The following is an 11,441-nucleotide window of genomic DNA, read 5'->3' on the forward strand; positions in this document are numbered from 1 at the left end:
ATTGATGCAATCACACATTAGCGCACAGCCCAAGAATTAACGCAATTGAAAGAAAACTTGTATTTCCAGCCGCTGCATTCCCGCATCGCCGCATCTCCGCATCCATCGACATCCTCAAAGACGTCAATGAAAGTGCGACTTAGTTTGAGTCTATGGAACTGGTACTTCTCGGAGCGGAGCGGAACGTTCGCTGATGACGTCGTTTCATATGCAAATGTCGCCGGGGCCTGAGGCCGAGTGTTATACAGGCACACACACACAGACTTAACTGTATTTGTGTGTATGTAAATTTGATGAAGCACTTCCTGATGCTGCTAGAAGACAGCAGATACCAGATATTAAGATAAAAGAGCGCGACGCTCTTCCGAACGGCATCCACAGCGAAAATCGACAGTCCACAAGCACAGGCTTGGCATCCACATCCACAAAACTTTACGAACTGGCGACTCGCCAACATAAAACCACGTGGTCTCTCAAGTTCACTAGCGAAAATAGACAAGACGTAGAGCGCAATAAAATAGGCAAAAGAGCAAAGCGTATAACAAGACACTCTGATATACATATGTATGTATGTAGGTATGTGTATATAATACGGGCATACATACATACATATGTATGTATGCCATGTGAATTGAAGAAAACCACATGCTACGCGAAAATATTTGGAAGGGGCAGCAGCGCTGACGATGATGAAAACGACGGCAAGAGCGCCGAGAGTGCAGCTAACAGGTTGGATACCGGCAGCAATGAGAAAACAGAAACAAAAACAAAAGCAAAGAAAGCGGAAATAAAACACAAATACGCGAAAGGTTTTTTGTAAACAAACCAGAGTAGTTTGTCTGGAGTGCAAAGAGAAAGAGAGCGCTAGAGAAGCGCCCGCGATCACTGGAGAATGGCGCCCACAAAAGTGAAGCTAAACCAGAAATACACACACACACACACACACACACGACTTACATACAACCTTATGTATGTACATGTGTCTGGCAAAGTGCCAGCTACAAAGCGGCGCGAAGTTAGAAAACAAAATTAAAAACCTAACCTTACCTAATGTGGTATGAAATGACACGCATAGCTACTCACACATACATACACACAGGCTCGCACACAGCTCACACACACACGTACAAACTAAGTAGCGCAAAAACGTGGTTTGCGGCGCCGACTGCGACAGCGAAGTCGGCGTCAATTGCGTCGTTTAAAATACAGAAAGAAAAATAAAAAACGACACAATCGCATGTTGCTGAAAGAACGAAAGCAAATAGAACATAAAATAGCGCAAAGGCAAAGAGTTAGGCTCGTATGAAAGAGTGAGATGGAGATAGAATAAAAGAGAAGTGAGCACCAAAAATGCGAGTCTTTTCTAGAATTCATTTAAATACATACACATGCACATGCTGTATGCATGTATTAGTACAATAGTGTGCATTACAATACTTCCAGCTAATAAATTAATCTACTACAACCTATTAAGCTCTTTGCTGATTAGCACAGCCATTATGTTCCACAAGACCACTTGTATGATTTTGACTTACACTCCACAATAATTCTCTCCCACACACACACACAGTCGCTCTCTCACACTCAGGCGTCGGGCAGCGGCCACTTACTTTCTCTCGGCTTTTGCGATGCGTGTACTCTTCTTACTACAAACTTTTCGCAGCTTCGCTCGCTCCTCTCACTCAACCCCCGAAATGCATTTGCACGCCGACTCTCTCGCACTTCAACGCCTTGCCATGCACACGACAGAGACGGGCTATTTACGGGGACTTGCCTATGACAGGTAACGGTAATACGTATACGCAACGCAACGCAAGGCTAGGGCGACTTTCTTGACACACTTTCGTTTGGGCACGTTTGGGTGGCTGCAGAGCTGCGGTCGGCCGCTGTCGGCCGTGTTAACTGTTGGTTAACTGTTGGCCGCCGTCGGGCCGGTGCGTCGTCGGTGGGTGTGGCTCCTGTTTAGCGGCGAGGAGTCTGCGCAGCGCGTCCTGTGCTCCAATAGGTTGCCGTTTAATTGTCGCCTGGTTGGCTCCCGCCGGCGCCTGCTGGGGTTGGGCAGCAGCAACAGAGACAGAGACGCTTTCCTCGGGCTAGGAGCCTTTCCATGCTCGACATCCGTCGGCGTTCTGCTCGCTCAGCTCTTGCCGACGGCTTAATCTGAGGGTTGTTAGGCAGCCTAACACCGTGTCCTTGGGCCTAGCCACACTCACACACACACACACACACACACACACACACACAGCTTTGGTATTTACGCAGGTAACGCACGTTGAGAGGCTGTTTATGTTTGCAGCTTGTATTATAACCGAACCCGCCCGTAATCCTCGGCGTCATCTCTGCCTGGCCATTTATAGGCAGATAACACGACAGCGCAGCGCTGCGCATATCAACACGTAATAATCATTCAAATTAGAGCCATCATCATCAGCATCATTCAAGGCGCTGCCATATCAACAGGTGCCCCTCGCTCGCTCCCGGGAGCATCCATTAGTAAATTGAGCAACGACCATTATCCTCATCTCAAGCGTGATTTCGACTCCCGCCTTCCACTTCCATCTAGCTGACCTTAAGTCGTAAAAACCTGTTAATTAAACTCATAACAATAATACTCATAATATTTTGGCTTATGCATTAACATAGAAATACTACTAGAAATTGAGAACATGATCTATGATTTTTTTCTCCAGGTTATAAAAAGCGTATTTCCATTAGGGTAATAGTTTTTGTTAAAGACTATTTTTACCCTGTTCTCATTATTATTATTATTATTATTTTTATTTTTTTTTCGATTCCATAAAAGAGATTTATTCCGGTTCAAAAGGACGAGTTAAGTAGATTTAGTCATGTGAAGGATGTCAAGGAATATTCATATTATTGGCATTAAATTTTGGAATATTAAACTCGTATTCGAAAATAAACTTTTACTTCTTCCAATTACCCAAAATTTCGAATATGAATTCTCGAATACGCAAATGACATAACTTTTCCGTAGAATATTTGTTTTAAATATAAGTACGTAAATTTTCGATAAAAATTATAATAATATCCATTTTAAGTCCATATTTTCTATATCATAACTCGGTGCTAAAGACTTCACAATGGAATGCAGGCAGCCTATAAAATATATAGGTAACAAATATTTCCCAATTTTAAAAAATCCCCTTATTAAAAGGTATAATTTTTGCGCTTAACACACATTCGGATAGAATCCGTAAGTCCTTTCTTATAGGTAAGCGGATCGCTCTGTTTGACCTGTGCTACCCCCCACCCCCCCTCCCCTTTTAACCGACCCAATTGTCAATGTTTTCATGGTTACGTTGAACCTGTCGCAATCGCTGCTGCTGCTGCTGCTGCTGCTGCAGTCGCTGCTGCCGCTGCTGCTGCTGCAGTCGCCGTCGCTGCTATTGGAAAATTTTTGTTTCGCTCGACATTTGCATTATCTCTGTAATATTTGCCCTGTATACATATATATATATATATGTGAGTGTGTGTGTGATTACTAAGAATACTTTTGCGAGCGCTCAAGACAGAGAGAGAGAGAGAGAGATGGAGAGAGGAAGAGAACAAGCAGCATGGAATGGGGCATGGGGGAGTTTGGTGGGTGAGCGAGCTATCGTCTCACATATTTCTCGGCCTTGCTGATTATGTGCACACACACACACACACGCACGCACACATGTGTGCCTGTCTGTCGATTCACATTTTGGTCTTATGCACTTCTCAATGTATGACTGTTGCAGTAATTGTAACTGTAATTGTAACTGTACGTGTATGTGTGTATGTTAATGTATGCGGATACACGCAGCAGCAGCGCAGCAGCAGCGCAGCCTCTTTGTCGTAATTATAGATACGTGTGTCTGGAGTCAATCGGACGGCACAGCCTTATATATATAGAATTATATACATTTATTGCGGCATATCGGTGAATATGCCCCGATGACAAGTGACATTTGTGCCGGTTTGTGTCTGGCGCCTCGCAGATAGCGCTTCTTGCCCCAAGGAATGCGGCGATCGCAGTCTGCCTGCGCTCCGGAATGTGTTGCACATCGATAGCAGAGCCTCAACTGATCCATACCAGAAGCACTTGCGACCTACTGGGAACGCGCTTTCCTTTTAGAAATCCAGTTACATTTCAGCTACGTATGCATGACTATATGTGTCTTTTAATTTATAGTACATTTTGTTCTTAAAATATTTTGAAAGCATAAGCATAAGTAAGAGCTAGGAAGCTGAAATTTTCACTGTCGTTACCTTATGTGATGAAGGTGCACGTTAAGACGGGGTCTCGGGAAATTCCAGGGGCGAAGTTTTAAGTATATATGTATATGTATATAAATGCATGCATGTACATACATGCAAACCTGCATGCATGCGTACATGTAGGAATACATGTTCGGATACTTACACATGTATACATATATACATACATACATGCATACATGCATACATGCATACATGCATGCATACATACATACATACATGCATACATACATACACGCATGCATACATACATACATACATACATACATACATACATACATACATGCATACATGCATACATACATGCATACATGCATACATGCATACATACATACATGCATACATGCATACATACATACATGCATACATACATACATACAACATACATACATCCATACATTCATACATGCAGACATACAACATACATACATCCATACATTCATACATGCAGACATACCTACATACCTATCTTACGAATGCATGTATGTATGTTGTACATGCATGCATGCATGTATGTATGTATATGTACATGCATACATACATACACATACATATATATGTACATTGTATGTAACATTGTACATGCAAAAAACAAAAAAAAACAAAATAAATAACACAAAACAAAAACAACAAAAATACTAAAAAAAAACACTACACTACTAGTTAGCCTTGCAAAACTGCAGAGCCTACTTGAATTCTTGAGAATCGAGGAGTAGAGCACATGGTAGAAATTTGTTTTTTTTAAATTGGCAGAACAGCGACAAATAAGCTCGAGCTGCGTTTGGTCTTAGAAAACAAACATGCATGCATACATATGTACATAAATACATACACACATGCATGCACACACTTACACTCACACACACACATATATATATATACATGCGGGCAAAATACTTGTATTAAAATAAATGTTTTTAGTTTGAAGTCAATTTCAACCTTGACTGGGCGAAAACTTTGCTGCTGCTGCGTTCAGGTATTCCGATATAAAACAATCTTAAAAAGGAAAATCAAACGTTGTTACTTAAATTAAGAAAAAAGTTCTTGAGTTTTCTACATTATTTTAAGGGTATAGTCTAGTTGACTGTTTTTAATTGGAAAAATTAGAATCTAATTTGTTTTTAAATGTGACAAAGAGAAAAACGCATCTCGTAATAGATAACAAGAAGCTTGTAAAGCGTTTCTTTTGCTTTCGCAATGAAAATGGAATCCAGATCAGCCGATGTCAGTAATCATTGCCACGGCAACCAAATAGCCAAATAGCCACTAAAAGGCTTAGATAATCCATTAGTGCCAAAGGGCCAGGCCAGGCCAAAAGGTACAACACGCTGCGCAAAAAGGACAACAAAGCGGGGCAAAATGTGTCGCGGCGGTGTCAGGACAACGTCGAGTCCTGTGCACTGTGCGTGCGGGTGCGTCTGTCTGTGTGTGCGTGTGTGTGTGTGTGTGTGTGTGTGTGTGTGTGTGTGTGTGTGTGTCGCTGTCGATGTCGACACAGCGATTTGTACAAGTCAAACCCGTTGGCGCCAAAAGTCTACGGCGCTGGCATTAGCAAAAGAAAAGCCACGCTAGAGATGAAAATCCGTTTAAAAAAGTGCCAAACGTGCCAAAGGTATCGTCCTCCCCGGCCTCCCCCCCCCCCCCCTCGCCGGGTTAACCCCCCTGGTTGATAATTTATGGCCCTGAAAACTTTGCGTACAGAAGTTTTTCGCCTCTTTTCTTTCATTCTTTTTTTTCTGGCATAACTTTGCCATGTTGCGCGGCGTTTGCGATTTTTAATTCTTGTGCTAAATTGTTTAAAAATGTTTTAGAAGAATTCTGCAAAATGCGAACAACTTTTACCCCGCCCACCGTCCACCGTCCGCCGCCCACACGGCTCTCGCTGCCAAGAATCTTTCGTGCCGCGTTTTGGCAGCTGCAACTGCTGCTAACAAAGTTTGCGGCATGTTGACCACTTTGTCGCCGGCTGGAGATAGTTTTTTATAAAATTTGCCCAACTTCCGCTTCAGTGTCGATGCAATTTGTATTAGCAAAGTTTTGCGCAAGGAATTTCGCAGTGCACAAAGTATCCATCCTCCAAGGGCTGTAAATTTGCAAATGCTCGAGACCGGACGGGGCCTGATTTATGGTCAATTAGCGCGGCGCTTAACCGAACCTATCGCTGCCCCCACACCAGTTCACGGATACAGATACAGATACAGATACAGATACAGATACAGATACAGATACAGATACAGATACAGATACAGATACAGATACAGATACAGATACAGATACAGATACAGATACAGATACAGATACAGATACAGATACAGATACAGATACAGATACAGATACAGATACAGATACAGATACAGATACAGATACAGATACAGATACAGATACAGATACAGATACAGATACAGATACAGATACAGATACAGATACAGATACAGATACAGATACAGATACAGATACAGATACAGATACAGATACAGATACAGATACAGATACAGATACAGATACAGATACAGATACAGATACAGATACAGATACAGATACAGATACAGATACAGATACAGATACAGATACAGATACAGATACAGATACAGATACAGATACAGATACAGATACAGATACAGATACAGATACAGATACAGATACAGATACAGATACAGATACAGATACAGATACAGATACAGATACAGATACAGATACAGATACAGATACAGATACAGATACAGATACAGATACAGATACAGATACAGATACAGATACAGATACAGATACAGATACAGATACAGATACAGATACAGATACAGATACAGATACAGATACAGATACAGATACAGATACAGATACAGATACAGATACAGATACAGATACAGATACAGATACAGATACAGATACAGATACAGATACAGATACAGATACAGATACAGATACAGATACAGATACAGATACAGATACAGATACAGATACAGATACAGATACAGATACAGATACAGATACAGATACAGATACAGATACAGATACAGATACAGATACAGATACAGATACAGATACAGATACAGATACAGATACAGATACAGATACAGATACAGATACAGATACAGATACAGATACAGATACAGATACAGATACAGATACAGATACAGATACAGATACAGATACAGATACAGATACAGATACAGATACAGATACAGATACAGATACAGATACATCCATAATCCCCCCGCAACGGTTTTGGCAGCACATTCATCAAAACTCTTTCGGCACTTTGTTTGTTTTTTATGCGTTGCGACTTTTATGTGCGACATTTAGTATCAGCTCCGTTTGGGGCAGGAGGAGGAGTGAAGGATGGGCCATAAAAGCATTTAAGCCGATGCCGCTGCCGACGCCTTTCCGATTTTATGCTCAGTTAACCCGATAGGTTGTAGCCAGGGGCGGACATCCAAACTGATCGTAAAACTACACGCGCCCTCCATAAAAAAGCGCCAAAGTCAATTCCAGGATGCTTCTTGACTTCATCTTGGTCTGTATGTCACACTTCTCTGGCCAACTCGTTCTTTAAGCCATTTTATGAGTTAACAAGCTTTTTGCGGCAACTTTAATATGCTAAAAATTAAATCGTTAAAATTAATTCAAATTGATTCTTGTGGTTGCGAGACTCCGAATTGGGGAATTCTTATAAAATATTCGGAATTGGATCTTTTTGCTAATGAGAACATATATTAATTTAGTTATTATTATTATTATTCTTATTATTATTATTATTATTATTATTATTATTATTATTATTATTATTATTATTATTATTATTATTATTATTATTATTATTAGTATTATTATTATTATTATTAGTATAATTATTATTATTATTATTATTGTTATTATTATAATTATTATTGTTATTATTGTTATTATTATTATTGTTATTATTAATATTATTATTAGCAGAAACTCTTTTTTTTTTCTTATTGTTTTGTCTTGGATGTTAAAATAAAATAAAATAACTGATAGATCTACAGCTAAATAATGCTCGAGTCACCAATAAAAACTCGCTGCTTTGCCTCTCGCTCTTTATCAATTTTGTTTACGGCTGTTTATCTTTCTCTATATCAAGAGACAGCATAAAATTGGCAAGTTATGAAAGTTAACTAACTCTCGCATCAGCTCGAAGCTTAAGTTAAGCTGTTTGACGGAGAAAATCAAGGCGACGAGGTGGCCGAGAGGTTAAGGCGTTGGACTGCTAATCCAATGTGCTCTGCACGCGTGGGTTCGAATCCCATCCTCGTCGAGCGTGTTTTTTGTTTTATTATTGTTTTTTATTTTTTTATTTTCTAAATGTAGCTAGCACCTGGCCAAATCAATTGCCAACAAGCTGGTTTAGCCGAGAGCCAAAGAACTGCGGCCTCTGGCACAGAACTCGTTGATGAAAATGGAAAATGGAAATGGCGCTGGCCAGGAAATGTCAAATAGTTTGCTTGCGACCAAATGCCACACAGCGCCATCTTTCACTTTACCCCACTTGTGGCCAAAAAAAATCAAAGTCTTCGCGCTGCAAATTTTTGAAAAGAAAAGATGAAAAAAAACAAGGAAATAGCAAGGAAAATGCCAGCGAAATGAATTGGATTGAATGGAAATCGTAGGCGATAAAAATAAATCTTTGCAAGTGCGCAGCGCGGCGCCGCCAACAGCTGACAGCAGGATGAAGGGTTGAAGGGCGATGTACTGAGGGGGGGGGGGAGAGGGGGAGAGGGGGGGAGGGGTAGGGGATGGAATGATGAAATTGAAAAACTAAAACAAGTTGACGGCTGGCGCAGTCTAATGCTCGCTGCGGGTGTACCGTGATGGGTGGAGAGGGGGATGGCGAGAGAGGGAGGAAGGGGCGCCATAAGTCATACAATGTGCGTTATCCTTGGCGTCAGCCAGGATATTGTGTCCTAGGCTCATTCAATATGCAAATGCTGCTCAATTGCGCTTGTCTTTCATTTTTATATCAAATCCTTTAAAGTCACGACCTAGTTGGGGAGGAGGTGATTGAGGGGGGGGGGGGGGGGAGGCACTCATCAAAGAACTTTTGGAAATCGACCAGACACCAACACTTGCCATCAATTTTGATGCGCTTTCTATCGCTGGCCATTTTGAGCGACTTCATAAAAATGTTTACGATATCAACAAAAATTTTTTTTGAGTAAAAACTATAAATACACACCACACACATCGACTCGATGGACTCTTGTCGTCCTTTCAGTTCTCTCGCTCTCTCTCTACTTCCTTGGGCACTGTAAGCTGGCCCCAAGTGTTGATGACATGGACATGCTGACAGTTGGATGGCAAAAATGTATTTAAAATTGTTTATTTATGTCAGTTGGATCCATATATGATGTACTTAATGTTTTCATGATGATGTGCGATGTAATGATAATCATATTTAGCTATACAGATTATTATTGTCATAAAGAACAATATCAGAGTAGGTTGAGTTTATGAAAATCGCGTAGAGAGGCGATACAAAGGAAAGAGAAGGAAAAAGAGCGTGAGCTATAGTTGGAAAGGATTAAAGGGAGACATAAGAAGAGACTGGTGTAGAAAAACATATAGATGGAGAAAAAGAGAGAGAGAGATAGGGAGAGAGAGAGAGAGAGAGAAAGAGAGAGGGGGTAAGGAAAGCTCAAATCAAAGATAAACAGAAATAGATCAAGTCAGAAAGATGGGGATTAAGAGAGAGCATCGAGAGAGGAATTCGATTTCTAGTAGGAGTAAGCGAGTGAGAAAAATGGAGAGAAAATCCGTGTCAGTTGGGTTTATGAAAATCGCATAGAGAGGCGATACTTGAGAGGGGCCAAGGGAAAGAGAAGGAAAAATGTTGTTCTACTCAGAAAGGATTAAAGGGAGACATGAGAAAGACGAAGAGAAAAAGTGTGTCAGAGAAAAAAAGCAAGAGATTCTCTGTCGAAATAGGGAAAAAGAGAGATTATATTGCATTACATTTGACTCGTTTATTACGAGATAAAACACCCCACAAAACGTGGTCCGAAAATGTAAGCGTATTTTTGTATCTTTAAAGCATGTCGATGAAAGATTGCGTTTTGTGGGTTATGTGCGCCCGTCAAGGTCACATACTAACCTGATCCGAAACTCAATCATTCTTTATGAACGCATTAATACACATATGTATGCCCCTTCCCCCGTTGACAGAGCCCGCGGCACTTGCCACACGCTGGAACTGGGCACACACGTATTCACACACACATGTGCACATGAATGCCTGCCCTCAGATTCAGATTCCGTCATGACTCCAGGGCCAGGGCGGGGCTGGGCGGGGCTGGACATGGGCTGAGTCTGTGTCTGGCTTTGGGGCTGGGCAACCAACTGTGCGGCTAGCGGAGCTCTGATTGAATAATCGTGCGCCATGTCGGCAGTGGAACAAATCGTGTCTAATAGACTGATTAATATCACAAGATTTCCAGTTCAAGTCCAGCGAGCTGCTCCCCAACTCCAGTTCAGATTTTTTTTGCCCTGACTCAATCTGTTCTGGCGCATGTAACATGATTCATGTGGATTAAATGTGCTCAAATTGATTGATTGCTCAAATGATGTATGGCCATTAAATGCTTTTTTTTTCTTCTCAGCACCTGTGCCTCTTGCTCTCTCTCTCTCTCTCTCTCTCTCTCTTGCTTAGCCGCACTTTTAATTAGTTTCACCTAAGCGAAAAACTCAATTTTTAGCATTTTCTTCGACTTTTTTCTTTCTCATTTTCTTCTTCTTCTGCCGCAAGTTCGTCTCACATCAAATTGATTTGCAGCGATGCTGAAATAATTTCTGGCCCCTTTTTTTTCGCTCAGCGAAAAGCTGCATAAAAATTATAAATAAAATGATATATATTCACGGATATCCGCATGTGCTCAACCCCGAAGAAAGACGCCCAAAAGTATGCACAAGTTTTTATACTTTATTATCATATCCAATCCCCCCCTCCCCCTTCCTATACACGCCAAATGTATCTGTATCTCTCGCTTCCATTCGCTGGCCATTTTATGGATACACCTTTTAAGTACGGAGTACGGATGCGGATGCGTAGTCGTAGTTATAAAGAAGAAATATTACACATTACGCCAAATTGTGGAGACTGTCAGGCGACAATAATAACGTTTAGAGTTAAGTGTGCGGGGAGCAAGAAGGGGGGGAAGGGG

The 11,441-nt window shown here is 41.1% G+C and overlaps 1 non-coding gene across 1 annotated transcript; it reads left to right on the top strand.

The window, feature by feature from the left end:
- Positions 1 to 8,460: 8,460 nt before the first annotated feature.
- On the top strand, positions 8,461 to 8,542 carry TRNAS-GCU (transfer RNA serine (anticodon GCU)). Its single transcript has one exon. It is a non-coding gene; the product is annotated as a tRNA-Ser (tRNA).
- Positions 8,543 to 11,441: the final 2,899 nt, after the last annotated feature.

The sequence above is a fragment of the Drosophila montana genome, unplaced genomic scaffold (assembly GCF_035044405.1).
Source record: "Drosophila montana isolate Dmon_TW-CO22-7 unplaced genomic scaffold, ASM3504440v1 contig_3733_1, whole genome shotgun sequence".
Classification (NCBI taxonomy): Eukaryota; Metazoa; Arthropoda; class Insecta; order Diptera; family Drosophilidae; genus Drosophila; species Drosophila montana.